Source organism: Eumetopias jubatus, unplaced genomic scaffold (genome assembly GCF_037043125.1).
Source record: "Eumetopias jubatus isolate StellerSeaLion01/CBP00866 unplaced genomic scaffold, mEumJub1_p1.0 scaffold_11, whole genome shotgun sequence".
Classification (NCBI taxonomy): domain Eukaryota; kingdom Metazoa; phylum Chordata; class Mammalia; order Carnivora; family Otariidae; genus Eumetopias; species Eumetopias jubatus.
Window position 1 is genome coordinate 21,505,829 of NW_028274817.1, and position 19,345 is coordinate 21,525,173.

The window sequence follows — 19,345 nt, forward strand, 5'->3', positions numbered from 1 at the left end:
AAACCATGCATATATGACAAATTAATTTATAATGAAGGAGCCAAGAATATACAATGAGGGGAGAATAGTCTCTTCAGTAAATTGTATTCAAAAAATTTGACAACTACACAAAAAAGAGTAAAACTAGGCCAATATCTTACACCATAAACAAAATTCAACCAAAAATGGATTAAAGAATTAACATGAGACCTGAAACAATAAAACTTCTAGACAAAAACCTAGGGGTTAAGCTCCTTGTCATAAATCTTGGAAATTATTTTTTGAATTTTATGTCAAAAGCAAGCAAAGGCAATAAAAGCAAAAATGAGCATGACTACACCAAACTAAAAAGCTTCTGTATTGCAAAGAAAACAAACAAAAAGGCAACCTATAAAATGAAAGAAAATATTTGCAAATGATATATCTGATAAGGCATTAATATGAAAAATATATACAAGACTCATGCAACTCAATAGAAAAAAAAATCTGATAGACATTTTTCCGAAGAAGACAGAGATGGCCTACTGGTATGTGAAAAAGTGCTCAACATCCTTAATCATCAGGGAAATTCAAACCAAAACTATAATGAAATATCACTTCACACTTGTTAGAATGGTTATTATCAAAAGACAAGAAATAACTAATGTTGATGAGGATTTGGAAAAAAAGGAAACTCTTCCACACTATTGAAGGGGTGCAGCTATTAATGGAAAGTGGTATGAAAGTGCCTCAAAAAATTAAAAACAGAATTACCATATGGTCCATCAACCATCAGTTCCGCTTCTGAGTATTTATCTGAAGGATATCAAATAACTGTCTAAAATATATGTGTACCTTCATGTTTATTGCCGCTATTAGTACTGCAGAATTATTTGAAATAGCTAAGAAATGGAAACAACCTAATTGTCCATTGATAAATGAATGAATAAAGAAAATGTGGTGTGTGTAACACACTGGCCCTGGAATATGATTCAGCTATAAAAAAATAAAAGGAATTTTGCCATTTGACAACATGGGATATACCTTGAGGGCATTATGCTAAGTGAGATAATTTAAACAGAAAAAGATTATGATCTCACTTATATGAGTAATCTAAAAACCAAAATCAAAACCAAAAAAAAAAAAACTAAAACAACAAACAAAACAAAACAAAAAAACCTCGAACTAATGGATACAGATTTCACATGGTGGTTGCCATAGGTGGGACCTGGGGGTGGGCCAATTGCGTAAAGGTGGTCAAAAGGTGCAAACTTCCAGTTATGAAATAAATAAATCCTGGGGATGTAATATATATCATGGTGACTATAATTAACAATTCTATATTGTATATTTGCAAGTTGCTTAAAAAAGCAGATCTTAAACATTCTCATTGCAAGAAAAAAATGTAACGGTGTGGCTAAGGATGTTAACTAAACTTATGATGGTAATCATTTCACAATATATACATATATCAAATCATTATGGTGCCCCCTAAAACTAACTTAATGTTGTATGTCATTTATATCTCAATAAAAATAGTTTTTAAACCAAGAAAATATTCTCTATTAATTTTCTTTCTTTCCTTTTTCTAAAAAGTGAAAACTAAATAAAGCTACACATTTACTAATTTTTTCTTCTTCCTTTTATGTCCTCTTCTACAGGGTTCCAGTTATGTTTCTATCAATGCTGATTCCATTGTAAAATATAACAGAGCATCTTCATCTTTTAGAAAATAAATGGAATATAAATCCTAATTAAGTAGAGTAAAATACTTGAATACATTTTCATTTATCTTTGTCAAAATATAATGATGACTTGATCTTGGAAGTTCATGGAGTTTGTTTTTTTCCCTATAATGAATAAATTTCTGTCTTAATTGATTTAGAAAAATTGCTATAAAACTTGCAGTAGTCACTTCAATTCTGTTTTAAATATTTGTTGATACTAATGAATACTTCCTTAATCTTTTATAGTAGTACCAGAGTTTTTACCAGTGGGCCTGTAAAATTCAAATTCAGCTATTGTTACCCAACTTTAAAGAAGTATTAAACTAAATCATGGCTTTAAGTTAAAGCTCAAGGAGAATGTTTGCATAGTGAGCGTCAGATATTCTCAGTGTTAATATATAACATCTTTTTGGCGCAATTGCCTGTAAAGATTTTTTTTTTTTTTGGCATTTCACTCAAAATGTACTTCTGTCACAGAATCGGAAGAATAACAAGTTGCATGCATATCTGCAACAGACTTTCCATTTATTTTTTATATTGTTAGCCTTTTTACTAACTACCAATGACAGTGTGACCAAAAAAAAAAAAAAAAAGATTTTTAAAGCTTTTTCTATTTAGAGATTTTTATCCCCACACAAAGTGGTTTTTGAATACTCCCAGAAAAAGTGCAGATTTAAATACTTTCTTTTCTTGAAAACTCCAAAAGGAGACATATCTTTCAACAAAGTAGTATTTATAATGTCATTAAGTCCTATTGTTTTCATATAAGTCGGTTTGTGCAAATATATAATTATTAGCAAGAGAAATCTACAAGTTAGCTGCAGCAGTTTTCTAGAATTTAATCTATGTGATTCTAAAGGTGAAAAACAGCACAGACATCAGTCGTCATTTATACTACCTCCTGATTATTTATTGCAAAATATTTTTGAGCACTGGTGAATTAATCCTAATATGAAGAAACAATCAACCAATGAACTAGGGTATAGACTTTAGCTACTGAAAGATAATCACTTTTTTCAGGGAAGAATTGATGCAGGAGTCAGGACATTGTTTTTGTCATTTGCATGTGAAGTATCAACTGGCTACACATGCTTTATGAAAAAGGGTAGTGATAGAAAGTGCTCATTTTTGGATCCTATTCATATAAGGCTCAGGTTTGGAATTTCCTGTCACATTATCATCATTAGTAGTACTATATGTCTTCTTCATTGTAATAGGAAATGTTCTATCTTATTAGGCATTTTCAGCTTTTGAAGTTTAAGGATTGACTTTGGAGAGAAAGTATTGTACTGTTCTCTGGAAATATTTGGAGTTTACTATTGTTAGATTGACACTAATTCCCTGATTAGATGTTGTAGTGTAAATCTGTCTGATGTACGGTTAGTGTCTGCTAATGATGTGTCAGAGTTGATAAGTGGGCCAATTATATAAGAATGAAAGCATTAAAATATATCAACATTATTAAAGTCCAGAAACTGAACATATAATATCATTATGTGTGTGTGCTATACACCTGCTTTGTATGAACCTGAGGGAAGATGGATGATGAGAATTGGATGCAAAAATCTACAAGTTAATGAAACTAAATTGTATTGTTGGTGATGGATGAAATCTCAGTTATCAGGTGCTTAATAATGGTATAGAAAATGTGAAAACTGAAAAGGGATTCTGGTCTAATTATATATTTTCTGTGTAGTTTCACTAATGAACTTAACTAGTCTCTGGGAAATATCACAATCGAAATGTCAAAAAGCTGTTTTAGACTCCCAATCCAGAGTAGAATGGAACTTTAAATAACAATTCCTGAATAATAGTAAGGGAAATGACATTAGAAATAACCACTAAGATAATTAAATGCAATTGTAACTGAGGCATATATCAAATACTTCTGTGCATCCTCTGTATGTATAACCTATGGAGATTAATTCTTTGTAATTGCTTTTTGATAATTTTGAGTTTGATATATTAACCACACTTAAATCCCTTCTAAAATATATCAGGAGTATATTCACTAGTTTAGAGGGAGAGAGATTGACTTTTAAAAATTCATCAGCAAGCAGTTACCACACAAACATGCATCTTCTGAACCAGAATAAACCCTGTATTACTCTCCCTCTAAACTAGTGCTCTGTGATGGAGAGAAAATAAATAGCAACAAAGAACGATAAAGAATAGGGCAGGATAAGAATTAAGTAAACCTTTTATAAGAAGGCAACAACTAAGAAGTGATTCCTTATTTATTTTTTTTTTTACCACTTTCTACTAGGGAAAAAAAAAAAAAGTGTTATATCAGTCATTAAGCCAAAGAGCCACCGAGGGTTACAGGCTGTGAAAGGAAGTAGCAACTTGTACCAAGCAGGAAGTCCTTTCTGCCTCCTCTTAAATTTTTCTAAACCATGATTTTCTTTGCTGAATTCTAGTGATCTGGTGTCTGCTATTCACCTTTTCCTGAATGAAAAAGCCCTGGGTAAAATGTCATTACTAATGACCTTCAGGGTATTTATTTGAAAGGGGAGGAGACTATGCAATAAAAGGAGACCGTCTCCATTTTTTTTTGAGCAGAGGTGTGTGGAACATTAGGATGCAGCTGACAAAACTGCAGCTGTTACCTCTTGCCCCAAATTAGTAAAAATTAGCTGTTTTGCAATTATAGAAACAACTTCTTTGCTTATTTAGAAACAGTTACAATAACTTTTATAAAATGTATCACCATATGTTTTGTTCTGTACAATAGGTAAATGTGGTTTAGGGTACTCAGAGATATGCCCTAAGTTAATATATTGTTTTAGTTTTCCAAACACTTTACACATCTTTCATTCATAGTTTTGTTTTGTTTTTCTTTTTCTTTTACCTTTGCATTTCTTTAGTGGCAGTTGTTTCTCTTACAAAAGATAGATGTCTGTCATTTTTTACTGTACACATTTAACAATTCTTTTTCTTTTTTAACATTTTATTTATTTGAGAGAGAGAGAGAGAGAGTGCAGAGGGGCAGAGGGAGAGGGACAGGGACAAACAGACTCCCCACTGAGAGCAAAGAAAGATGCAGGGCTTGATCTTACAACCCTGAGACCATGACCTGAGCTAAAAACAAGAGCTAGATACTCAACCGACTAAGCCACCCAGATACCCCAAGCAATTGGCTTTCCATTTCCTTTACCTGTTGGAATTTGAATTTGGAAAGCATTCTTGAATTTAGTCACTTTACCATACTAAATTTTTAAAATTCTTTTTTCTAAAGATTTTATTTATTTGTCAGAGAGAGAGAAAGAAAGAGAGAGAACACACAAGCAGGGGGAACGACAGGCAGAGAGAGAAGCAGGCTCACTGTTGAGCAAGAAGCCCGATGTGGTACTCGATCCCAGGACCCTGGGATCACGACCTGAGCTGAAGGCAGATGCTTAACCCACTGAGCCACCCAGGTGTCTCCATTTTTTAAAATTCTTAGACAGTGAACAATTAATTTATTTGAACATTATTTTTTTAAAGATTATATTTATTTATTTGAGAGAGAATGAGAGAGAGAACATCAGAGGGGGAGGGCCAAAGGGAGAAGCAGACTCCCTGCTGAGCGGGGAACCCAATGTGGGACTAGATCCCTGGACTCCAGGATCATGACCTGAGCCAAAGGCAATTGCTTAACCAACTGAACCACCCAGGCGCCCTGTTTGAACATTCCTAATTATTTATTTTTTCTGTGCTCTTCTCTTATTTCTCATATTTAGTTTGATTTATATCCTTAATTTCACTCAAGCCTTCACTTGATGTTTTAGATTTAGTTTAGAGGAGTAAATTTTTAATCTGTATTTGTTTAGATGGAAGTTATTTAGTCTTTCATTTTTTAATGCCTTAAAATATATACATGCAAATATTAGCTGTTTGGCATTCTTAAAAAAAAATTGAGGTTGTTTTTTGAGTCACTTCCATAACCATGTTGCTTTATTTTCAGGTAAATATTTGAATGGCTCATAGAACTCAAAAATAATAACATTTCTGTGTTCTCAGTTTGCAATTAATAAACAGAGCCTTTGCAAAAGATCTAGTGTATCTAGAGAGTATTATGCTAAGTAAAATAAGTCAGATAGAGAAAAACAAATACCATATGATTTCACTTGCATGTGGAATCTAAAACCAGAACAAACAAATAAACAAAAAACATAATCAGATCTATAAATACAGAGACCAAACTGATGATTATGAGGGGAGTATGGGCAAAATGAGTGAAAGGGAGTAGGAGGCACAGGCTTCCAGTTATGAAATGCATAAGTCATAGGAATAAAAGATACAGCATAGAGAATATAGTCAATGATATTGTAATAGTGTTGCATAGTGACAGATGGTAGCTACACCTCTGGTGAACATAGCATAACATAGATTTATTGAACCACCATCTTGTATACCTGAAACCAATGTAACATTGTGTGTCAACTATACTCAAATAAAAGTCAATCAATCAATAAAATGATTGCACCTAAGTAATACTTAAAAATTAATTACAAATCTAATAATTTTAATTTTCTAATACATCTTAATTTTCTAATACATCTAATACAATCTAATACATCTAATACATCTAATACATCTTAATAGTACAGCTATTTCTGTACTGTGGTCAAAATTCTGTTAAATTAGTAAACAGTAGTCATTAATTTCAGGAATTAATCATTTCCAGGTACTGGGGTGCCTGAGTGGTTCAGTCAGTTGAGTGTCCAACTCTTGGTTTCAGCTCAAGTCATGATCTCAGGGTCACAGGATCAAGCTCTACATTGGGCTCCGTGTTCAGCAGAGTCTGCTTGAGATTCTTTCCCTCTCCCACTCTGTTTTTCACAATTGAAAATTATATTAACTGTGGGTTTTCCATGTGTGGTCTTTATAATGTTGAGGCGTATTCCTTATACCCCACATTGTTGAGGGTTTTTATCAAGAATCAATGTTTGTCAAATGCTTCTTCTGATAAGGGGTTAATATCCAAATTATATGAAGAAATTATACAGCTCAACACCAAAACCTCCTGCAAATAATCCAATTACAAATGGGCAGAGGATTCAAACAAACATTTCTCCAAAGATCACATACAGATGTCTAACAGACACAGGAAAAGGTGTTCAACATCACTCATCGTCAGGGAAATGCAAATCCAAACCACAAGGAGATAACACCTTACACCTGTTGGAATGGCAAAAAAAAAAAAAAAAAAAAAGACAAGAAATAACAAGGGTTGACAAAGATGTGGAAAAAAAGGAAGACTTCTATACTGGTAGTGGGAATGTAAATTGGTATAGCCACTGTGCAACCAGTATGGCAGGTCCTCAAAAAAAATAAAAATGGAAATATTCTATGAACCAATAATTCCACTATTTGGTATTTATCCAAGGAAAATGAGAACACTGGGACACCTGGGTGTCTCAGTAGGTTAAGTGCCTGACTTTTTATTTTGGGTCAGGTCATGATTTCAGGGTCCTGAGATTGAACCCCAGTCAGACTCCATGCTCAGTGGGGAGTCTGCATGAAGATTCTTTGTCTCCCTCTCCCTCTGCCCCTCACCTCCCCCAACTTGCTCTTTCTCTCTCTCTCTCTCAAATAAATAAATAAATCTTAAAAAAAAAGAAAGAAAAACACCAATTCAAAATGTTTTATGCACCCCTGTGTTTATTGCAGCATTATTTACAATGGTCAAGATATGGAAGCAACTGAAATTCTATCCATAGACAAATGGATAAGGAAGATGTGATACATATATATGCCTAGGTGACTCAGTTGATTAAGCATCCAACTTTTTCTCAGGGTCCTGGGATAGAGCCCCACATTGGGCTCCCCTCTCAACAGGGAGTCTATTTGAGGATTCTCTCCCTTTCTCTCTGTTCCTCCCCCCACACATGCTACTCATGCTCTCTCTCTAAAATAAATAAAATGTTTATATATGTATAGTATATATATAGTACATATGTATATACTATACATATCTATAATGGAATATTATATAGCCATAAAAAGGATGAAATCATGCCATTTGTGACAACATGGATGGACCTAAAGGGTATTATGTTAAGTGAAATAAGTCATATTGAGAAAGACAAATACCATATGAGTTAACCCATAAGTGGAATCTAAAAAAAATAAACAAACAAAAATCAGAATCATATCTATAGATACAGAGAACAGAGTGATGACTGTCAGAGGGGATGGGACGAGGGGCTGGGCAAAATGAGTGAACAGAAATGGGAGATACAGGCTTTTGGTGATGGAATGAATTAGTCACAGGAAAAATAGGAACAGCATACAGAATATAGTGGATATTTTACTAGGGATATATAGGGACTGATGGTAACTACACTTGTAGCATAATGTATAATCTTGCGGAATCATTACTTTGTACACCTGAAACTAATGTAACACTGTGTGTCAACTATACTCAAAAAATAAAAATAAAGGGCGCCTGGGTGGCTCAGTTGCTTAAGCGACTGCCTTCGGCTCAGGTCATGATCCTGGAGTCCTGGGATTGAGTCCCGCAAGGGGCTCCCTGCTCAGCGGGGAGTCTGCCTCTCCCTCTGACCCTCCCCCCCTCATGCTCTCTCTCTCTCTCATTTTCTCTCTCAAATAAATAAATAAATAAAATCTTAAAAAATAAAAATAAAATAAAAGATAGTGATGGCTCAGATAAAACTGAATGATGGATGTCACTTAATCACAGTATATTTGTCTCTGGAAGAGAATAATTTTCCCACTCAAATATGGATTCTGGGAATTACCAACAAGGCAATAAAAGAAAAAAAGAAAGCTCACACAGGAAAATGGCCAATTTATAGCTTCTCTATCCTTTGTTCTTTGCTCAATCTTTTTTGCTTTTTCCTTTGTGCAAGACCTAATTTTATGTCCAGGACATGAGAATATCACAACTTGGAGAGACAACCACGTGCACAATGCTCTATTTTCCATTACATTTCTGTCAAGTGGCCATTAAACCTCATTCTAACATTTCAAGTAGTAAGGGTCATGATCTTTCTTTGGACTCCTTTGAACTATTCTAAGTACAAGTCAATTCTTCTATGCGGAAATGAAGTCAGATTGCATAGCATATTTTGTGGGTTTTTTTTTAAAGATTTATTTATTTATTTTAGAGAAAGCACATGAGCATTGGGTGGGACAGGGGGAGAGGGATAGAGGAAATCCTCAAGCAGACTCCCCACTGAGCACAAAGCTCAACACAGAGCTGAGATCATGACCTGAGCTGAAATCAAGTCAGCCACTTAACTGACTGAGACACCCAGGCACCCTGGGTTGCATAGCATATTTCTTAAGTGCTTTGGTTCTAGAACCAGAAAAACCTAGTTATGAATATTAACTCTCACAAATTGGACACTTTATTAATTCTCTGTGAGCTCAACTCCTCATATGCAAAATCCAGATAATAATAGCATTGCCTCCTAGAGTTGTGACAATTCAGTAGGCTAACTTACTCACAAACAGTAAGCTCAGGACTTAAAAATGGTAACCATTCAATAAATGTTAGCTATTTTTATTATTATTAACTCTCACTTGCTAATCCTAGTTTTACCTGTCAAATTGCAGCAAAGTTAACAAAATTCTTAATGAAAAATTGTATAGAAATGTCAACACTGTTCTGAAATTAAGGTTGACATTGGGACCGCCTGGGTGGCTCAGATGGTTGAGCATCTGCCTTCAGTTCAGGTCATGATCTCTGGGTCCTGGGATTGAGCCCCAGGTCAGATTCGCTGCTCCGTGGGGAGTTTGCTTCTCTCTCTGCCTCTCCACACCCACTTGTGCTCTCTTTCTCTCTCCCTCATAAATAAAAATCTTTTAAAAACCTTTGGCTTTGAAATTAAGGTTGATGTTTAGGGAGTTCAGAATAGAAATAATCTAAATTTTCTGCATGCAATCAAAAGTCATCTGTAGGACATATGCTTGTGTATAAACATATACACATGCCCATATATACAAAGGCCCTCACAAATTCCATAAACAAAGAATACAATAAAGTGAAAAAGTGAAGAGAAGATACTATCCCATACTTAAGAATTATGTTCTTCTTTGCCACTTACTTATTATGAAATAGCTAAATATTTCCAAAGTGCTCCCATATCTTCACTCCATTCCCTAAAAGAAGGTTCCATGGGCTACTGAAGGATTTTGTGTTCTTCATTAGTAATCTGATGTATACATTCAAATTGAAGTTTAGGTGAATAATAAAGCTTACATACTATTTGCACTTTTAACCGGGAATATTAATGATTGATCTCAATGTATGAATAACTATGGCAATTTTAGACCTTTCAGTAGGCCAGTGAAGAACTTTGTGAGACATGAAAGAAATTTTTCAAGTCATATCATATAAACAACGGACCAGTACACTTACAGATGTGATCACATATATCTATTTTATCTTCAGGTTTGCCATCTTAATTTATTATGTTAAATTGCTAGAATAACACATGGTAAGATAGAGGCAATATTTGTATATTATGTCTCTTATCTATGAATCAACTGGAAATATTCACAGTAACATCACTAAGTTTTTTTTTTTAATGTTCCAGATTATAGAGATTTGGAATATTGAGGACTGATATAAAACTTGCAGGGACATTCAATGGCTTAATATTTTGGTAGATATGGCTGGTATATGCCACTCCATCATCTGTTTTAATGACATCAAAATGAGAAGAAAAATAGAATGATGTCATTTTGAGGATCCATTTTGTTTTAAAAAGAACTTGTAATGTCTGATAAAAATATACTGTTCAATAGTTCAAGGAGTGGGCATGTAAGTTTACTAATAAATATGTAATGAAGAACTTACCAAGCTGAGTGGACTTTGTCACAATGTATTTTATTGGTCAATGGGAAGTAAAGAAGTGGAATTAGGTTTGTCTTAAGGATTCCAAAGTTGCAAACATGGAACTAGTTTCACTTCATGGAAATGAAAAGGAAAAGGGAAATGTGAAAAAAAAAGTGATGTAAAACTAGAGAAGAAATTAGATCTTGAGAATATGATTGTTTAACTTATATGTTACCTGATTCTCCTTAAAAAATAATTTAAATATCTGCAATAAAAGTGCTTATGAATCTTGTAAATGAACAAGTGGGATGTCTTTTCAATAGTGTTTTTTGTACATTTATAAAGAAGAAAGTTTATTTGTTGGATGAAACTTGGTGTTCTCACAAATTTGCTTTCAGAAAGAACCTGACAGCTTCAAGATTTCTGGTAGGTTTGCTTCTGTAACTCAAGTGATCCATTGCTCTACATGAAGCCCATATGTTGGTTAATTTTTCTGAGCATATTCTGTTTCTCATAATGAAGTTACTCAGCTTATCTAACCAAAGTCAGTGTAACTTTTCAATCCAATATAATTTGGATATTTTTCTACAAACTTGCAGATATGTTAAAATACATAACTTGAAAATATTCTCTAAAATTTAGCTGGCCAGAATTTTGCAAGTTATCTTACATGCATACTGAAATAAAAGGTCTTCTAGTAAATAACCAGATTTTGCAGCAGAAATTCAAAATAAAGATTGTCCTCTAAGTTGCCCATGTTTAAGAATTTATATCTATTTTCTTTTTTAAAATTTTTTTTTGAGATTTTATTTATTTATTTGCCAGAGAGAGAGAAAGAGAGCACAAGCAAGGGAGTGGCCAGTGGAGGGAGAAGCAGGCTCCCCACTGAGCAAGGAACCCAATGTGGGACTTGATCCCAGGACCCCGGGATCATGACCTGAGCTGAAGGCAGCCACTTAACTGACTGATCCACCCAGGCATCGCTATTTTCTTTTAAAAAAAAAATATTTATTTATTTATTTGAGAGAGACAGAGCATGAGTGGGGGGAAGGGCAGAGGGAGAGAATCATCAAGCAGACTCTCCTCTGAGTGTGGAGCCTGTCACAGGGCTCAGTCTCATGACCTATGAGATCATAACCTGAGTCAAAATTAAGAGTCAGCTGCTTAACCAACTGAGCCGCCCAGGCACCCTGAGAAGTTATATATATTTTCTTAAATATATATTAGACGTAATCTTTGATGCTAACACAGACTACTTCTACAGTACAAGGAGAAAGTGTAGTCTTTACAGAATCAAATATTGCAGACAAATTTATCAAGATAAATATTTCCATTTCCCTATGACATCTTCAACATTTTTTTTTAATTAAAGTCATTTAACATAAAGTGTATTGTTAGTAGGAGGGTAGAGTTTAGTGATTCATCAGTGGCATATGACAACCAGTGCTCATTACTTCAAGTGTCCTCATTAATGCCCTTCAGCAAATTACCCCATCCCCCATCCACTTCCTCTCCAGCAACCCTCAGTTTGCTCCCTATAGTTAAGAGTCTCCTAGTTCGCCTCTCCCTCTGTTTTTAATCATATTTTATTTTTTCCCTTCCCTTCCTCTATGTTCATCTGTTTTGTTTCTTAAATTCCACATATGAGTGAAGTCATATGGTACTTGTCTTTCTCTGACTGACTTATGTCGCTTAGCATAATACACTCTAGTTCCATTCACATCATTGCAAATGGCAATATTTCATTCTTTTTAATAGCTGATTCATATTCCACTCTCATCACTGTTGTTCAGCATAGTACTGGAAATCCTAGCCTCAGCAATCAGACAACAAAAAGAAATAAAAGACATCCAAATAAGCAAGGAAGAAGTCAAACTTTCACTCATTGCAGACAACATGATACTCCATGTAAAAATCCCAAAGATTCCTTGGGTGCCTGGGTGGCTCAGATGGTTAAGCGTCTGCCTTCGGCTCAGGTCATGATCCCAGGGTCCTGGGATCGAGTCCCGCATCGGGCTCCCTGCTCCTTGGGAGCCTGTTTCTCCCTCTGCTTCTCTCTCTCTCTCTCTCTCATGAATGAATAAATAAAATCTTTAAAAAAAAATCCCAAAGATTCCACCAAAATTGCTAGGACTGATACATAAATTCAGTAAAGTCACAGGATATAAAATCAGTGTACAGCAATCCATTGCATTTCTATACACCAATAATGAAGCAGCAGAAACAGAAATCAATGAATTGATCCCATTTACAATTGCATCAAACAACTTAAGATACCTAGGAATAACTCTAACCAAAAAGGTAAAAGATCTGTATGCTGAAAACTATAGAATACTTATGAAAGAAACTGAAGAAGACACACAGAAATGGAAAAATATTCTGGGCTCACGGGTTGGAAAAACAAATATTGTTAAAATTCCTATGCTACCCAAAGCAATCTACACATTCAAAGCAATCCTGATAAAAATAACAACAGCATTTTTCACAGAGCTAGAACAAACAATCCTAAAATTTGTATGGAACTGCAGAAGATCCCAAATTGAAAAAGTAATGTTGAAAAAGAAAAGCAAAGCAAGAGACATCACAATCCTGGACTTCAAGCAGTATTACAAAGCTGTAATCATCAAAACAGTATGGTTCCGGCACAAAAGCAGACACATAGATTGATGGAACAGAATAAAGAATCCAGATATGGACCCACAACTCTATGGTCAGCTAATCTTTGACAAAGCAGGAAAAAATATCCAATTGTAAAAAGACACTCTCTTCAACAAATGGTGTTGGGAAAACTGGACAGTCACATGCAGATGAATGAAACTGGACTGTTTTATTACACCATACACAAAAATAAATACAAAATGGATGAAAAACCTAAATGTGAGATAGGAAACCATCAAAATCCTAGGGGAAAATACAGGCAGCAACCTCTTTGACCTTGGCTGTTGCAACTTTTTGCTAGACACGTTTCCAGAGACAAGGGAAACTAAAGCAAAAATGAACAATTGGGACTTCATCAGGATAAAAATCTTTTGCACAGCAAAGGAAACAATCAACAAAACTAAAAAGCAGCCTATGGAATGGGAGAAGACATATGCAAATGTCTTATCAGATAAAGGTCTACTATCCAAAATCTATAAAGAACTTATCAAACTCAACACCCAAAAAACAAAACAAAACAAAATTCAGTCAAGAAATGGGCAGAAGACATGAACAGATATTTCTCCAAGGAAGACATGCAAATGGCTAACAGACACATGAAAAAGTGCTCAACATCACTTGGCATCAGGGAAAGACAAACCAAAACCACAATGAGATACCACCTCACACCAGTTAGAATGGCAAAAATGAACTCAGGAAACAACAGATGTTGGTGAGGATACGGAGATAGGGGAACACTTTTACACTGTTTTTGGGAGTGCAAGCTGGTGCAGCCACTCTGGAAAACAGTATGGAGGTTCCTCAAAAAGTTAAAAATAGAACTACCTTGTGACCCAGCAATTGCACTACTAGGTATTTATCCAAAGGACACATAAATAGTGATTCTGTGTGGCACATGCACCCCAGTATTTATAGCAGAATGTCCACAATTGCCTAAATATGGGAAGAGCCCAGAGGTTTATTGATGGATAAATGGATAAAGAAGATGTGATGTGCAAATTTACGTGCAAAGTAGGTTTGCTGTATATAGATTGAAATATTGCTTTTATCTATTTGTTAACTGTAAAGCTGAGCATAAAATCTGGTATAGTAATAAGGTAGAGTACTGAGAGTCATGAACCAAGTTCTGACTTGTCTACTTCCTCATACATTGTGTTTTATTACTATTACAGTACTATTTATGTTAATACAAACATCTTGTTGTTCCCCATTGTCATAATTCTTATTCAAGGATTGAAGAGAAATGCCCTTAACTTTCACATTACTTGTATCAATTTTGTAGAATAGGAGAAGACCCATTAGCACAGCTTAAATGAGATCTGGGGGAGAAATTAGGCTTTTCAGTACCCTTCTAAAAATTAGATGGAAATCCATGCTCAAAAATTGATATTAATGATATATTTTCACATAGAAAACCCCATATTACAAGTTTTTCAAAGAAATTACAGTGAGATAATTTTTAAATGAGTAATAATTTTATCAGTAATTATTTCTAACCATCCAATGATATATTTATACCATAAAAAATAAATGTAAGTCTATTTTCTGTACACTAATCTATGCATAGAAGAGTCTGAAAAATATTGATGTTCAGAGAAGAATGTGCTAGTCACTATTGGTTTCTGTATATTTCCACTATTGATGATGATATATTAACTTTATCATCTGTATGAATATTTGAATTTCATCTATATGTAATATTATAAAAAGTGACAAATATGGAATGGCTATAATTTTTTTTAAAAAGAAAAGTCCTAAGTGTTGACAACATGAAAAACTTAAAACTTTCATACATTGCTGCTGAATCATTAAAAAGTTAAACACAGAATTAACATATAAATCAGCAATTCTACTCCTAAGTATGTACTTCTGTTGGAGTCTTAACCCCAGTACATCAGGATGTGACCTTATTTGGAGAAAAGGTTTATACAGATGTAACCAAGTTAAAAAGGGTCCTAAACCAGTATGACTTGTATCCTTATAAGAAGGGAAAACTTGGACACAGACAAAGAGACAGGGAGAATAACATGAAATGAAGGAAGAGATTGGGGTGATGTTTCTACAAGCTAAGGAATGACAAAGATTGCCAGACCACCAGAAACTAGGAAAGAATCATGAAATAGATTCTTCCTCATAACCCTCAAAAGGAACCAAGTCTGATGATACCTAGATCACTGACATCTAGCCTCCAGAATTTTAAGAAAAAAAATTTATTGCTTAAGCCACCCTGTTTGTAGTACTTTGTTACAGCAGTCTTATAAAACTTATATAGTCCCCAAGAATTACAAACATATCTTCAAAAAAAAAAACTTGCACAGGATTGTTCATAATAGTACTATTTACCATAACAAAAATGTAGAAACAATTCAAATGTCCATAAACTGATGAATGGATGAAGAAAATGTGGTATATCTATACAATGGTATGTTATTTAATCATAGAAAGGAATGAAATATTGATACATGCTACAACATGGATGAGCCTTTAAAACAATATGTTAAGGGAAAGAAGTCAGACACAAAAAGCCACATATATGATTCCATTTGTATATAATATCCAGAATAGGCAAATCCATAAAGACAGAAAACAAATTAGTGATCACTAAGGTTGGAAGGAAGGGTGAATGGAAAATGACTGCTTAATGGGTATGGATTGTTTTGGGGGGATGAAAAAATATTCTGGAATTACCACTATTACCAATAATAGTGGTAATAATTGTACGACACTGTGAAAGTCTAGAAGCCACTTGAACTGAACACTTTATTTTTTGTTTTGTCTTTTTTTTTAACTGAACACTTTAAAATGGTGAGTTTTACATTATGTGAATTTTACTTCAATTTCAAAAGTGGCAGCTATATTCCAGGGGTGGGAATTTGAATTTCATTGCTTTTCTAAAAGAGAGAGAAAAAAAATGTAGATATTGCAATATGAAAATCAAGGTTTTTTGCACTGCACTTTAAGTAGAAAATAATTTTTTGCTAGTAACCCGAGACAGTTTTTATAAAAGTCATTGAAGAAAGACACTGAATTCCCTAGTGTCATTTTTACTATCACTTTTTTTGATGTGTGGCAAATGAAACATTTTATTTTTTTATTTTTTTAATTTTATTATGTTATGTTAGTCACCATACAATCACTTTTCTTAAGAGCAATTTTAAAAGAGAAGTATCATATGACCTCACTGATATGAGGAATTCTTAATCTCAGGAAACAAACTGAGGGTTGCTGGAGTGGTGGGGGGTGGGAGGGATGGGGTGGCTGGGTGATAGACATTGGGGAGGGTATATGCTATGGTGAGCGCTGTGAATTGTGCAAGACTGTTGAATCACAGATCTATACCTCTGAAACAAATAATGCAATATATGTTAAGAAAAAAAAGAAGAAGAAGAAGATAGCAGGAGGGGAAGAACGAAGGGGAGTAAATCAGAGGGGGAGACAAACCATGAGAGATGATGGACTCTGAAAAACAAACTGACGGTTCTAGGGGGGGGGATGGGTTAGCCTGGTGATGGGTATTAAAGAGGGCACATTCTGCGTGGAGCACTGGGTGTTATGCACCAACAATGAATCATGGAACACTATATCAAAAACTAATGATGTAATGTATGGTGATTAAGATAACAATAAAAAATATTTAAAGAAAAAAGAAGTACAAAATATTATGTATGTGGCTTTCTCATTACAGTTGACTAAGTTACTATTATTTATGACATTTTTGTGAGATTACCTGTTTTTTATGTAATATTTATGCCAGAAAATTTGTTTTACAGCTCAGTTGAGTCATAGAAATGTGAATTATCATAACGGAATTTTATTACATCTAATTGCTTGGGCCGTTAGCTACTCTTGCCTTAAAATCATTCTATTCAAAATAGAAGTCTTGTCAGATATAGAGAGATTATTGATTTCAGAAAGTTTCTTGAATTAGTCAAATCCTAGAGTGTATTTAATTCTTTATTGAATTAAGCTATCCCTAAACTAATGCAGATATACGGTTATTAAATTCATCATACCTCATTATTAATCTTCAGCTTGAACAATTCCAGTGAAGGGGAACTCATTACCTCTTTAAAAATGCTATTTTGGGGGCTCCTGAGTGGCTCAGTCGTTAAGTGTCTGCCTTTGGCTCAGGTCATGATCCCAGGGTCCTGGGATCGGGCCCCGCCTGAGATCGAGCCCCCCGTCTGGCTCCCTGCTCTGCAGGAAGCCTGCTTCTCCCTCTCCCACTCCCCCTGCTTGTGTTCCCTCTCTCGTTGTGTCTCTCTCTGTCAAATAAATAAAATATTTTTAAAAAATGCTATTTTTGAAAATCTGGGCTATTAGAAAACTTTGCTTTTTATTTAGCCACTTCTTTTTCCCTTTAAATTCTACTCACTTGTCTTAGTTTTGTTGTACAGGTAACACAGAATAAATAGAATCTTTCATACATAATTATTTTTATTTTAATATGGAAACATCAATCATATCTCTTTTTAAATTTATTTCTTTGAGGCAATAAGCTGGAGAATTCTTTTGGTCACATAAACAAAATAAGCCACATTTCTTTCAATTTATGTAAGTTTTAGACTCAAATACATAACTTTACATTTACTTCTGTTAAATTTTACCTTGTTAGATTTAGCCACTGTCACATCTTTATTGATTGTCAGCTCTTCCTCTCTTTTTCATGTTTTCCACAAAATTGATCAAAAATTATTAATGTCTTTATCCATGTCACTAATAAAAATATTTAGTAGGACAGGGCTGAAAGCAAAATTACCTAAAAATATCTCTAGCTTGATAATGATTCCTTAATCAGATCTTCTTGATTATGGATGTTCATCTACTTGTAACTCTACAAAACTTCTAATATTTTTTATCACTTTGCCATCCTTTCCAAAATTTTATGATGACATACCTAGTTCTAATCACTGTTTAGATACAGAAATGCAATATTCATGGAATTCCTATAACTTAAAACACTAGTTACCCTTTCATGAAAACAAATTGGATTAATTAGATTATTTTCTTAATAAATGTCAGTGTCAGACATTTCCTTCTCAAAGGCGTGCTCTTCTTCACCATACCTCCAAGAAATGTGATAATATATGACAAGGCTCTACAAGAAGATAGGTTCTGGAGTTAATCTCTCTGTCCTGAGTGTCTTCTAGAAATATTTCCTGCACACTGATTTACTCTGGTCCCTGCCCCTCCAAATTACTACTTAATGTAGCCATTGCCAATTGCTGGGATTATGACTTTTTTTGGTTGGTTCTGTTTCTCCATTGAGTCCACCCTTCCTTGACTGTATTCTGAACATCTTGTTAGCTCTGCCAGGCCCTTTTAGTATGGAGCTGAACATTCGGGCATTGTTTTTATACTTTCAGTCATATCTGGGATCTTTTTCAACCAGGATATATATGTCAAGAGATCAGCTGAACTGGAGAGTGAGCTAAGATGTCAGGTGTCCGAATAGTCAGTTAAAGCAACAAGCCAAAAATGAAAGTAATGAGCAAGACTTTAGTCATTTACTGCAATTGTACAAGCAACAGGCTAAAATTGGAGAAAGCATAGCCTGTGTTCCAGTTTTTCCTAAGGAACAGCATGCTTGTAGAAGGTCAAGTGGATCAGCACAGCTCGGGGGAGGAGTCATCCTACTGTTGAGGGAGCCTGTATTAGTTTTTATAAGGCTGCTGTTATGAACTGAATTGTGTCCACCCAAAATTCATTGATTGAAATTCTAACTTCCATTACCTCAGAATGTGACCACGTTTGGAGATAGGGCCTTTAAAGAAGTGATTAAGTTAAAATGAGGCCACTATGGTGGATCCTAATCCAATGTGACTGGTGTCTTTATAAGAGATTAGAACACAGACACACAGAAGAGTGTATGAAAATATAGGAAACAGATAGCCATCTATAAGCCAAGGGAAAGGGTCCTCAGAAGGAATCAATCCTACCAACATCTTGATCTTGGAATTCCAGCTTCCAGAACTATGATAAAATAAAATTCTGTTGTTTAAGCCACCCAGTCTGTGGCATTTTGTTACGGCAGCCCTAGCAAATTAACATAGCAGCCATAACAAATTACCATAGACTGGTGTCATAAACAACAAAAATCTTTTTTATCACTATTCTAGAGGCTAGACGTCTCAGATTAATGTGTCAGCAGGGTTGTTTTTTTCTAAGGCCTGTCTCCTGGGCATGCAGATGGCCATCTTCCCCCTACCCC